The 14,358-nt window shown below is 29.7% G+C and overlaps 1 pseudogene across 1 annotated transcript; it reads left to right on the top strand.

The window, feature by feature from the left end:
- The first annotated feature begins 709 nt into the window (after positions 1-709).
- On the top strand, positions 710-2,948 carry LOC148572646 (putative receptor-like protein kinase At1g11050 pseudogene; annotated as a pseudogene). Its single transcript, XR_015907329.1, has one exon. The product of XR_015907329.1 is annotated as a putative receptor-like protein kinase At1g11050 pseudogene (transcript).
- The last annotated feature ends 11,410 nt before the right edge of the window (positions 2,949-14,358 follow it).

The raw sequence follows: 14,358 nt of genomic DNA, 5'->3' as shown, positions 1-14,358 counted from the left end.
GAAATTTTTTTTTGGATCGAGATTTAATTGGTGAATCCTGATACACGAGTAAAATTACCATAAAATGAAATAAAGAGAAAAGGATAAATAGGTTCTTTGCTTTTTGTTTCGCGAACATTTTCGTTTCTAATCATTTGAAAATATTTTTAAGTCTCTCACCTTTTTAAAAGTTGAACGAATTAGTCTTTTTATGCAAATATCTCCGTCAAACCTAACAAAAAAAATCTGATGTAATTCCCGTTTTGATGAGCTGGCGTTACGGATGCACACGTGGCATATAAATGAAAGGATATAAGTGGAAGGGTAATTTGTCCAATTTCCAAAATTACCCTTCCACTTATATGCCACGTGCATCCGTAACGCCAGGTCGTCAGGTCATTAGAACGGGAGTCACGACAGACTTTTTTGTTGAGTCTGACGGAGGCATTTGTACGAAGAGATTAATCCGTCCAACTTTTAAAAAGATGAGAGACTTAAAAATATTTTTAAATGGTTAGAGACAAAAATGTCCGTGTAGCAAAATATTAAGAACTTATTTGTCATTTTCTCTAAAATAGAATCATGTAAAAGAATTGGAAAATAGTTACGAGGAATGAGCATTTCAAAGTCAACTGTTGCATTGATTTCCGCAATACCTCTCCATAAGAACTTACTTCAACCACTCTTGTTAATGCAAAGTCATCAGCTTTTATTTCTGATCAATGCCGCGTTCCTTGAAATGGTGTCAGTGGCTCAGTTCTTTCTACCCCGTCTTTCACTATGTCATTGACTCATTGGTTCTTCTATAACATCCTTAAATACACACAATATGAAACAAACAACACAGCAAAAACACTGTAATCATAAACATGAAACCTGTTTTTGTGCTTCTCCTAATCTTTATTGTGTTTCCTACAAGGCCATTCTCAGCATCATCATCATCATCATCATCTCCCACCATTTCCCATGGTAGCAACAATTCTGTGTGCCCAGTGGGAATGGATTATGTGCTGACAGTCCCCTGGAACTCCTCTAGCTGCCATAACTTCCAACCTTTCCCATCCAAAAACAAAACACGTTCAAGTTTTTGTTGCACAGCTCTGTTATCCCTCTTTGGCATAGCACTTGCTCAAAACCTCAAAGAAAACTCTCTTTTCCAGTTCCCGAATCTTCCTACCTCAAAATCCTGCCTTCATCACTTCCAATCCAAGCTCAGTGCTCTCTCACTTCCAAACAACCTTGTTTCCTCTTGTTTTGACCCGCTTCAATTTGTTATCAGTCCCAACCTATGCGCTAACATCCAATCTAAGCAAGACTGGATCAACAATCTTGGTCCTACAACTCGGTTCAACGATGCCTGTAAGCCAGACCTCAGTGTCTCTGCCAACTGCGACATTTGTGTCACAGAAGGTCTAAATGTTCTGCAAAAGATGAATGTTATTGATGGAAATGCTTCTCATTCCCAAGACTGTTTTTATTTTTCAATTCTATATGCTGCTGGAATCGCAAACGAGCTTGGCCCTGAAAGCAGAGGTGCTATGTCTTGTATTTATGAGTTGCCACTTATTAATGATCAAGGGAGAGGTGCCAGAAGAAAGAGCCATAATCATGCTCTTGTATTTGGTTTAATTGGAGCTTCAATTGGAATCTTGGTTGTGTCTTCCTTGATAGGTTTGTGTCTATGCTACAACAGGTTGGGGACGAGAAAAGCTGCTGAGAATTTGTATGTCTGTGCTGAACCGACAGTGCAAGGGTCTAGGACTCAAGTGAGACCAAATACAGGGTCAATTTGGTTCAAGTTTGAGGACCTAGTGAAGGCCACTAACAATTTTTCAACCCAGAACTTCATTGGCAGAGGTGGTTCTGGCTTAGTTTACAAGGGCATTCTACCTGATGGCACAATGGTTGCAGTTAAAAGGATAGAAGAATCGGATTCTCAAGGAGATGAAGAATTCTACAGGGAGGTGGACATTATTAGCAACTTGAAACACCGCAATCTAGTGCTGCTAAGAGGGTGTTGTGTGGCTGTTAAAGAAGAGGAAGAGGATTCTGGGTACAGAGAAAGCCAAAGATATCTTGTTTATGATTACATGCCAAATGGTAGCCTTGAAGACCATCTCTTCTCTTCCATGGACAACCGAAATATGAAGAAATCACTTACTTGGTCTCAAAGAAAGAGCATAATCTTGGATGTGGCAAATGGGTTGGTCTATTTGCACTTTGGAGTTAAACCTGCAATCTATCACAGAGATATCAAAACCACCAATATACTTCTTGATGCAGGTATGAATGCAAGAGTTGCTGATTTCGGGTTAGCTAAACAAAACTTTGAAAGTAGGTCTCTGATAAACACAAGAGTTGCTGGAACTCATGGGTACCTGGCACCAGAATATGCACTTTATGGCCAGTTATCTGAAAAGAGTGATGTCTATAGTTTTGGTGTGGTTATATTGGAAATATTGTGTGGAAGAAAAGCTCTTGATTTATCTTCATCCGGAACACCTGCATTCTTTATCTCAGATTGGGTTTGGTCATTGCTGAAATCTGGTAACTTAGAATCAGCTTTGGATGCTTCTATGTTAATAGATGAAAACCTTACTAGTAGGAAAATAATAGAAAGATTCTTAATGGTTGGTGTTCTGTCTTCTCATGTAGTAGCTGATTCAAGGCCAATAATTTTGGATGCTTTGAAGATGTTAGAAGGGGATATTGAGATTCCACCAATTCCAGATAGGCCAATGGCTCTTGCACACCATGTGTTTCCCATAGTTATTTAGAATAGCGAAAATCAAGATGTATAAAGAAAATTAAGATTGAGGATGTAACTAAACTAAGTGATCCACTGGCACAGGTAACATTTAGCATAAGAGTTATAATTAAAAAATATATTTGGATGATATCGTATTCTTAACTAAAAAGCTTGTGTATATTGTCACAATATTAAGCATATGTTTTGTGTTTTACCGAAAGTGGCCGTTACAAGATTTAGCAGCACTTTAAACAGACTTCAGTATAACGAAAAGTGGTCGACACAATTGATACCTAAAAAAAATCTTATATCTTGTTGCGAGAATGCTAGTTTGAGTTTTGCTATTAATACAATGATTGATTCAATAATACTTTAGTAAATACTCAAAGAACTTTAATAATGAGATTTAATATCACTTGAATAACTATACGTTTCACTTTTATGACCAAATATATATAAGAAGAAATTTAAATATATTCACTTATAATCACCACAAAATATGTTGAAGATATTATAAATGAAATGAACGTGGGCTTATTTTTGTGTGTCATTATGTCAAATACTCAAATCTAATTAATTACAAGTTTAATCACCCATGACATGTACGTGATAAGATTGAAATTATAATTTTAAGTTGTTATGTTAAATTTTATTTTAATTATAATAATTTAATTAATAAAAAAATAACTTGTATGCGTTGTTTTTCTTTTTTTAATATAGTGTTAATTGTATTAACTATAAAATAGTTATTTAATCTACTTTTTTCAATAAATCAGGCATATATACTCAATATGACCATAAATAATCTAGTAATACTCAATATGATTTTATAAGTTCTCTTTTTTCGGTTAAGAATCCAATAACATCTAATTTAAAAAAAAAAGACGAATTAAAAGCATGAAATTAAAGACAAATAAATGAAACAATAACAACAACAACAACAACATAATAATAATAATAATAATAATAATAATAATAATAATAATAATAATAATAATAATAATAATAATAATAATAATAATAATAATACAAATTAACTACGCACCAAATAAGTTAGTTTTTTCATTTGTTTGTCTCAATATATCAGCATGATCGAGAAAATTGAAATGATTGTCAGGAATATTACGATCATCGATCGTATTTACTATACGTGACTCCTTCTTAAAGGTTATTCTACACACATGTGTAGTCGGAAGATAAATTCCGCTTGATTCCTCAATCAGAAAATTTGAGAAGACATAAACTTTCCCCTCGATCAGATCATTCTCAAACATCTTTGCCAAATAATTCTTCACTGAACAATGAATTTTATCACAATGTAAAATAAATTAAAAACAAAGACTATTAGCACTTACAACTCTATTAAATCGCACTGTGGTTGATTCCTCCAAGAGTTTACTCACGAAATAAAGTTAAAATGTGAACAGTAAATATATATAAACTGGACCTAGCATCACTCGAATAAATCATGTAGAATAATCAACCTACCTTATCATCCATGAGAACCATTTCTAGATAAGCTGTCTTACTCTTGTCAAATTTGGATGGAACTTTCCATAACCTTATAATACTTGCCTTTATTTTCCAAACCTTTTCATTACATAATCTACTACAGGTAATACTGTTCATAGAATCATAGCTTGTAGCCATTAGATATGGAAAATAATAAAGAGAAAAATAAATACGAATAAGATACGAATTTTGTAGATGAAAAATAATTGAAACAATTGACTATTACGACTTATATATATATATATATATATATATACTAATTACAAACGATATGAATTTTTAATGGAGATACTTGATACTAATAGAAAAAAAATTATATAAATAAAAATTATTTAATTTCAATTTCAATTTCATATAACAAAACAGTAGTTTTTAAAAATTATGGAATCTTTTTTTGACATATGTATTATGCCATACGTATAAATTATACGGGTTATTATATAAATTCATATATATGCATAACAAAGCAGTTTAACATTATATATTTTTTATATTAATTATATGCCAATATTTAAAAAAAAGAGATAAAAAAAAGATATATAAATATATAAAATATTATTTCTATATATGAAACAGTTTTGTATTGCTTTAATTATAGAAACTTACTATAATTATATAAAATTTAATTTGAGAAAATAATTTTTCTTGCCATAAATAATATACTAAAACTGTTAGTATATTATCTTCTTTATGGTTAATTGAATTTATCAATGATTTTCCCGTGTAAATCGTTATTACCCAATTTTTAATAATTACTTAATATACAAAATTTGAAATTGGAAATTGTTATTACTAATTCAATTAATTGGTTAATTGAATAATAATTATCAAATTATTAAGGTGCAAAATCATTAATTTACTCAATTGATTTCCATATATTATTTATATTTTAAGTAATAATTTGAAATTATATTATTTATCCAGTTAATAATATTATTATTAAAAATTATTTTTTGCATTGATTTTTAAAACAATTATTAAATAATTATTTTTGTTAAGATAATTGTTTATAAATTATTTCAAATTATATTTTGTTAAGATATAATTATTTAGATTATTACTCATGACATGGGTATAATTTCATTTTATACCAATTGATCAATTATAATTATATGACACGGGTGTAATTTCAATTTTATCTATGGATTATTTTCCGTAATAATATACAACATATTATTTACTGTGATAATTTGATTTGATTGATTTCTAATTATTTACGTACATAAATGATTAAAATATATAACATAAATATCGTAATTATTATAATTCTATGATATAATTATAATTAACATATTTTATCATAATTAAATATTGATTTGATATAATTATAATGAAAATACTTTTCTAAAATAATATAATCTACTATTATTCATCCACTAATTATTTGGCAATAAACCTTAATATGATTTTTTACATCTTTGTTATGAGAAATAACTACTTAGATATACCAAATAATATGTAACATATTACTACCTATATAAGTTAAAGGCACAAAGACAGAATTTAATTAAGGTGATTGAAACTTTCACCAAATAGAATATGATCTCAATCGAATAAAAAAGGGTACTCGATTTTGCATTAATTAGCTAGTCGAAGAAATAACATACTCATTCATTATTCATGTTTCATTATATTTTTTAAATAATATATAGAAAATATATATCCTGTGTATAAAAATGTGACTATTAGTAATTTTATTAATAAACATTTTTTTAAACTATTACTAATTTCAATTTTAATAGAAAATCTGAGAAAATAATTTCGCTTGCCATAAATAATATACTAAAACTGTTAGTATATTATCTTCTATATGGTTAATTGAATTTATCAATGATTTTTCCGTGTAAATCGTTATTACCCAGTTTTTAATAACTACTTAATATACAAAATTTGAAATTGGAAATTGTTATTACTAATTCAATTAACTGGTTAATTGAGTAATAATTGTCAAATTATTAAGGTGCAAAATCATTGATTTACTCAATAGATTTCCATATATTATTTATATTTCAAGTAATAATTTGAAAGGGTTAATACTCAAATTCGTCCCCGAAAGATTACGCGATCTTCATTTTCGTCCCCGAACGATTTTTTTAATCAAATTAGTCCCTGAAAGATAAAAAATAAATCAAATTAGTCCTCTTGTCAGTTGGGGCGATGACGTGGCACGTCAAGTGCCACGTGGCAGGTCAGCAACACGTGGCAGGTCAGTGACACGTGGCATACCCAGGTCAACGCCACGTGTCACTTGACATGTAAAAAAGATTTTTATAGTCAAAATAGTCCTTGAAAGTCTAGAAATAAGTCATTTTCATCCCTCAAATTTTAAAAATTAGTCAAACTAGTCCTTATATAATTTTTTTTTATTTTTTCTTTATAATATTAAATTTGAAATATTTTTTGATACTACTAATTTTAATAGAAATGTAATTGACAAACAAAACATTAGTAATTGTATCTTTTCTTCTTAAAAAATTTTTCCAATAAAATTATCTATCTCCTTTAATTCTTCTCAAAATCTCTCTTATTCTTTTCTATTATAAAACATTTTTCTTACATACATTTTGCTCGAATATATATATATATACTCAAAATTGAAATGTATGAATTTATTAATCTAAACAAAGTTATATGCTCGAAATCAAAATTTATGTATTGTTACGGATCCGGCCCACGGATCCCGGACCCAAGGTTAAACCCGAACCCGGTTCCTCGGGTCCGACCCATCTCCTTCTTCCGGAAGGCCCGGAAACGGCCCTCTAGAACTCCTAACTGACTTTCGAATTCAAACGTCTCCCTTATCTTAACCAAATAAGATAAGATAAGATATTCACCATCACCTATAAATAGAGGACCCAGGTCTCTCCAGGTATTCATTCATTCCACACACTTTACACCTCTTTGCAGGTACCTCCCCCCATCGCTCCAGTCACGCGATCCGGTCTTCGCCTCGACCCGCAGGTTCCCGATCCATCCTTCAACCCGTACCAGAGACATCTTGTACATGTATGTTAAGCTAAACAAAGTTATACCACTATTTTTTTTCGATTACATCTTTTTTTGTAGTATAACTTTTGCGTATAACTTTGTTTGGGTTAACATACATAAATTTTGATTTCGAGCATATAACTTTGTTTAGGTTAATAAATACATACATTTCAATTTTGAGTATATATATATATATATATATATATATATATATATATATATATATATATATATATATATATATATATATATATATATATATATATTCCAGCAAAATGTATGTAAGAAAAATGTTTTAGAATAGAAAAGAATAAGAGAGATTTTGAGAAGAATTAAAGGAGATAGATAATTTTATTGGAAAATTTTTTTAAGAAGAAAAGATACAATTACTAATGTTTTGTTTGTCAATTACATTTCTATTAAAATTAGTAGTATCAAAAAACATTTCAAATTTAATATTATGAAGAAAAAATAAAAAAAAATTATATAAGGACTAGTTTGACTAATTTTTAAAATTTGAGGGATGAAAATGACTTATTTCTAGACTTTCAAGGACTATTTTGACTATAAAAATCTTTTTTACATGTCAAGTGACACGTGGCGTTGACTTGGGTATGCCACGTGTCACTGACCTGCCACGTGTTGCTGACCTGCCACGTGTTGCTGACCTGCCACGTGGCACTTGACGTGCCACGTCATCGCCCAACTGACAAGATGACTAATTTGACTTATTTTTTATCTTTCAGGGATTAATTTGATTAAAAAAAATCGTTCTGAGACGAAAATGAAGATCGCGTAATCTTTCGGGGACGAATTTGAGTATTAACCCTAATTTGAAATTATATTATTTATCCAGTTAATAATACTATTATTAATAATTATTTTTTGCATTGATTTTTAAATCAATTATTAAATAATTATTTTTGTTAAGATAAATTGTTTATAAATTATTTCAAATTATATTTTGTTAAGATATAATTATTTAGATTATTACTCATGGCACGGGTATAATTTTATTTTATACCAATTAATCAATTATAATTATATGACACGGGTGTAATTTCAATTTTATCCACCGATTATTGGCAAATAAATTTTATTCTAATTATAAATAAAATATGTTTCTATTGGCAAATAAATTGTTTTTAGGTCAACGATTTAATATACGTGTAGGTTCATTTTTTGTCAAATATAATGAAAATACAAATAAAGAAATAAAGGATAAAAATAAACTTAATAATATTTGACAGTACTTCATTTTATTAAATTATTTAAAAATAGCACATCCACAAAAAATAATCGTAATATATAAATTGAGGCAATAATTTAAAATTCTATAATTATAATTTAATCAAATACTAATAGTAAAACCAAATTAACTAAACAATATTGAACATATTCTAGTCCTTAGTCACCTATAGTATAGAATCATTCTTGTAACGATAACCAACTGAAATAACATCGTAAGTTTCAATATTTAGAATTCGTGCAAAATCAGACCATTCTCTTGTTAGATAAGTTTCATCATCCGCTATCCATGCAATGCGGCAAGGTATATAATTGCCACATCGAGAAACCAAACTAACTCTTATTCCCCTCAATGGCATTGCATACATGCAAAAGAAAGCTGATAATTTCTGAAAAAAATCAAAATATGTTAAAAAATTATTCTAATAATGAACAGCTTAAACTAAGAAAATTTAAATATATTACCAATAGTTGAAATTGCATATCTGAATTTGTCACGAATTTAGTGAAACTGAGAGAATTCAATTTCATTATGTACTCCACTTCGAAGATTTTCGGGCATACGTAAAAAGCATGGAGGGAATGGAACTTGAACTTGCCCTATAAAGTTCTGTGGATGCAATTCCTCAATCAAAAATCGAGCTCCTCCTAAGAAATCTAACTTTAACCACATTCCATTGGGTTGGTCATAATAGGTGAGTAGATCCAACCATCCTTCGGTAAAGTAGAGACTATTGCCTCTTCTTTGAACGCTTACATCCATGTAGTTGGAACCCGAATCAGTGAAGACAACTCGATGAGGTATTTCATGTGATGCATGATTGTGGCAAAAGACAATCGAACTGGAACATTAGACGATAAGAATAACTTAGAGTAACAACAAATAAAAAATTATCAAAAGAATAATATAATAGAACGAGTATATGAAAAATATTATAAAAAATTATAAATTGTACCTTAAAAGGATCAACTTCAATAAAAAACGAAGAATACATTCTTATTCTATGAAGTAGTAAAAAAAACACTAAATATAAAATTATGAATTAACTCTCAAATTTAGATTCATGTACCATAGGAAAACACTATATATAGACTTTAGTGAAACAAAAATAAATATGTAAATTATCTATTATTAAGGTAATTTTTTAATAATGCATTAAATTTTGATTTGATACAATTATAATGAAAATATGTTTCTAAATTAGTATAATTATATATTATTCATTAAATATTAATTACAATATAATTATATTAAAGATATTTTTTATAAAATAATTTAGAAAAATTATTTGATATACGTGTGAATCGGGTAACAAAGATTTTTTATTATTATTATTACTATTATTGATATTATTATTATCATTAAAATTATTAAAAGTATTTTTAATTGATAATTGATAAGTAGTTTAATAGTGCATTAAATATTGATTTGATATAATTATAATAAAGATATGTTGCTAAATTAGTATAATTATATATTATTCGTTTAGTATTAATTATAATATAATTACAATAAAATAATTTAGAATAGAAAAAAAATTTTATTCGTTTTGGAGGGAAAACGGAGGCATGAGAGATCGACACGTCACCTTTAGTAGCGAGGAAAACCCAGTTTTAGTATATTAAGTAGATTTCAGTAGAATTAGACACCAGTAAGAGTAAAGCATCGTTTTTGTCCCCAATGTTTGGGTAAGTCTTAAAGTTATCTATAATGTTTCAATCATTCTATTTAAGTCCTTAACGTTTCAAAATTGACTCAATGTTGTCCTGCCGTTAGGGATCCTTTAATAGAATTGACGACGGGACAAAATTGAGACGATTTTGAAACGTTAGGGACTTAAATAGGACGAAAACGTTAGGGACAAAAACGATACATAGAAATAAATTTTAATTTTGTGTTTCAATAATATCAATTTTTTACTGTACATAGTATTCAATTATTTTTTAATCACATCTAAATGAATTACACTTAATCATATTACTTTCATTCTAAATAAATAATGTAATGTGATTAGAATAAATTTATTTTTTATTACCTAGATTATTTTTTATTAGTTTAATATTGATAAAAATTAATTATAGTAAGAATACATAAAGAATACATAAGGTTAAAAATTATATGTTCAACAATTTTCTTAATGGCACCACTCATATGCAATTTAAATCTATTATAAGGAGAAAAGAAAAAAAAGGTGTGAGAGAGAAAATTTTTATCATTCATTGTCATTGTACAATTTACAAAATATAATTTAATGAGAAATAACTGGAAGAATAAAACTAGTCTGATATGAAACTACAAAATTATACATAACAACGCTAAATAAGATCCAAATAGCTGAAACATATCTTTCTACAACCGTATATTAAATGAATAATCACCAAAATCTACTATTTAATGTTACAAGTGTGAGGAGTAGTGTATGAAATTAGTTACACATTAAGGAGAAAAAAAATATTAATACTTATATATAGAAAAATATTTTAATTATATATTTATTAGGTTAATATCGACAGAAATTAATTATAGTAAGAGTACATGGAGAGTACATAAGGTTAAAAATTATGTTCAACAATAATTTTCTTAAGGGCACCACTCATACAATTTAAATATATTATGAGGAGAAAAGAAAAAGGTGTGAGAGAGAAAATTTCTATCATTCATTGTCGTTGTACAATTTACAAAATATAATTCAATGAGAAATAACTAGAAGAATAAAACTAGTCCGATATGAAACTACAAAACTATAGAAAACAATGCTAAATAAAATCCAAATAGTTTAAACATATCTTCCTGCAACCGTATACTAAATGAATAATCACTGAAATCTACCATTTAATGTTACAAGTACTAGGAGTAGTGTATGAAATTAGTCCCACGTTAAGGACAAAAAAAATATTGATAGTTATATCTAGAAAAATATTTTAATTACATATTTATTAATTACCTAGATTATTTTTTTATTAGTTTAATATTAATAGAAATTAATTATAGTAGGAGTACATAAAGAGTATATAAGGTTAAAAATTAGATGTTCAAAAATTTTTGTAAGGGCACCACTCATATACAATTTAAATATATTATGTGGAGAAAAGAAAAAGTTGTGAGAGAGAAAACTTCTATCATTCATTGTCATTGTACAATTTTTAAAATATAATTCAATGAAAAATGACTGGAAGAATAAAACTAATCCGATATAAAACTAAAAAACTATATATAACAACACTAAATAAAATTTAAATAGTTGAAACAAATCATACACTAAATGAATAATCACCAAAACCTAACATTTAATGTCACAAGTGTGAGGAGTAGTATATGAAATTAGTCCCCGTTGAAAAGAAAAAAAAATATTGATAGTTATATCTAGAAAAATATTTTAATTATATATTTATTAATTACTTAGATTTTTTTTATTAGTTTAATAATGATAGAAATTAATAACACCAACTAAGAACGATTTTTTAGACTTTTCTCTTAACCGCTCAAGAGAGCATAGCTACCAATGAGGGTAGATGACTGCTATAGAAAGCAGAGCTGCCATTGAGGGCAGATGATGAGACGATGTAATGTGCAGAATTATGGAAAAGTCATATCTGGAATTTACACCAGATAATGTCGGAAACGGGTAGACAACTGATACATGATCTCATAACCTGCATAGGGCCAAACATGCATCATGCTTGTTTGTCGCGTATTTATCTAATATTCATTCCATATGTATTGCGCTTTCTTTATTGTATGTTATTTTCTGTATTCTGTTTGTCTACTATCTTCTTGTATTTTCTGTTATTTTTTATATTTTATATTGGCAATAATAAAAAAATTAATGAACTTAATTAACAGCCCAACCTTCCGAATAACCCCAAGTTTTTATCCTTTTTCTCTTTTTCGGATATTTTATCTTGAGTAATGAGAGAATAATCGTGCGATAGAGTGATCGAAGATATCTAATCTTGCATTTTGGATGTCATCAGCTTGACTCAAATTTTTGAAGACTTAGAGTATTAGGATTTATGCTCGTCCAAAGGGGAATCGAAGCCAATCCGAATAAATATTAAGCAATATTTGAGATGAAAAGTCCGACCTTTGCCTCAAAGATGTTCATAAACTAAATGGAAGGTTGACAGATCGGCTTTAAACGTTTTACCTCTATTTTCAATATTCAATAAGGATGTTGTTCCTGCGTGAAAAAGGGGTCTCCGAGGTATGATTCGTCCTATTGATGCTCGAACTTACTTTCCTTGGAGTGGAAGCGCGGAACGTCTTCTTCTAGTAAGAGGGGCGGCGCTGGGCACTTGCAAAGAGACTCCAACGCTCAAGTAAGTAATAGTGTGAGTATATTCAGAGTGAGAAATGGAATGAATTGGGTACCTATGACCGAGTGAGTCACCTGTATATAATGGAGTTATTGGAGGTAGTTATTCGTATCATTTGTTGCTTTTTGGCCGTTATCCTTATCCTTGTTACTGGTTTTGACGGGGTCTTTTGTTGGTGGCCCGATATTTGGGGCTTTAGTGGTTGAGCGTGGAGAGATTTGTGGGGAAGTTATATGCTGATTCTGGTTCCAAAGTTGCTGGTATAGACCAGTTTCGGGGTAACGGATCATAGCCTCCTAAGTTGACCTGTCTGAGAAGCCGAGCTATAAAGCTTACACGAGTTATATCACGGAACCAGGATTTGCGGTAGGCTCCCATTCTCCACTTATGTATTGGCGATTTTGAAGCAGGGTAACTTTTGTGTGCTGAGGAGCCGAGCTATAACTAGGGGTGGTAAAACGGGTTGAACCCGTTGGGCCGACCCGCTAAACCCGCCAAAAAAGACGGGTCGGACTAGGATTTGGAGCCCGCCAAATTAAAAAAATCTGCCAAACCCGCACCACCAAATTGGCGGGTTTTAGCGGGCGGGACGGGCCGGTCCGCCGGGCCGAAGACTTTTATTTTTATTTTTTTTATTAAATAAAAGAGTGATTACTATTATAACATTAATAATTATAGAATTTTCAAACACTTTTTTTTGTTTTTATTTTTATTCTTCTTTTAGTTATTAACTTTATTTATTTTATTTTACAATTTCGTATATTTGCTCAAATTATGTGACTTATTTTTTAAAATAAAGATGATTCTATTGACAAATATTATTTTGAATAATTTTATTGAAGTTAAAAATTTAAAAAAAATATAGTGAAAAAATTATATAATAATTTGACTATTTTTTATTTGTATTTGATTTTTTAATTATTATTTTTTGGTTAATTTTAATGAATTTTATTTTTTTTAAAAAAAGAGTCAAGCAGGCTAGCCCGCCAACCCGCCAATCTGCCATAAAGTGGGGCGGGCTAGCATTTTGAACCCATATTAGTTGGTGGGGCGGGCCGTTTATGGGACGGGCCTAAGCGGGGCGGGGCGGGTTGGGGCGGGCCGGCCCGCTTTGCCACCCCTAGCTATAACTAGTTGCTTTGGGGGTATAGCTCGGAATAGTTGGAGCCCCCAAGCTTAACTTATTTATTGCGAGATTTTTGAAAATAGGTTAAGCTTTGTATTTTGGCGGTAACCTATCAAGAGTGTCTGTAGAAGAGAGAGAATGTTGGAAAAGACAGGTGCATTTAATGTTTGTTGGTAATTAGAACGGTGGTGAATACTGACCATTGATTTGTAGTGTTGCTTTTTTTATCGATGGCTAGGGTTTGTTTTTGATGTTGTAGTGTTGTTGAAGGTGTGGGTAGTGGGCTGGTGGGTGGTTGTTGCTGGACTCTTTGAATATCCACTTTGGGTCTTTACATTTTCTTTGTATTTGCAGAAGATGAGTAAGAAAGGTTAGTTGCTCTTCACTTGGTTTCTTTTTTGTTTTCTGTTTGCATTTTGTTTTTGAGATGGAGAAAGGG

This window comes from Arachis ipaensis, chromosome B3 (genome assembly GCF_059453495.1).
Source record: "Arachis ipaensis isolate K30076 ecotype BB chromosome B3, ASM5945349v1, whole genome shotgun sequence".
In the NCBI taxonomy this organism is placed as follows: Eukaryota; Viridiplantae; Streptophyta; class Magnoliopsida; order Fabales; family Fabaceae; genus Arachis; species Arachis ipaensis.
This window is presented reverse-complemented; position numbering and strand designations above follow the sequence as displayed.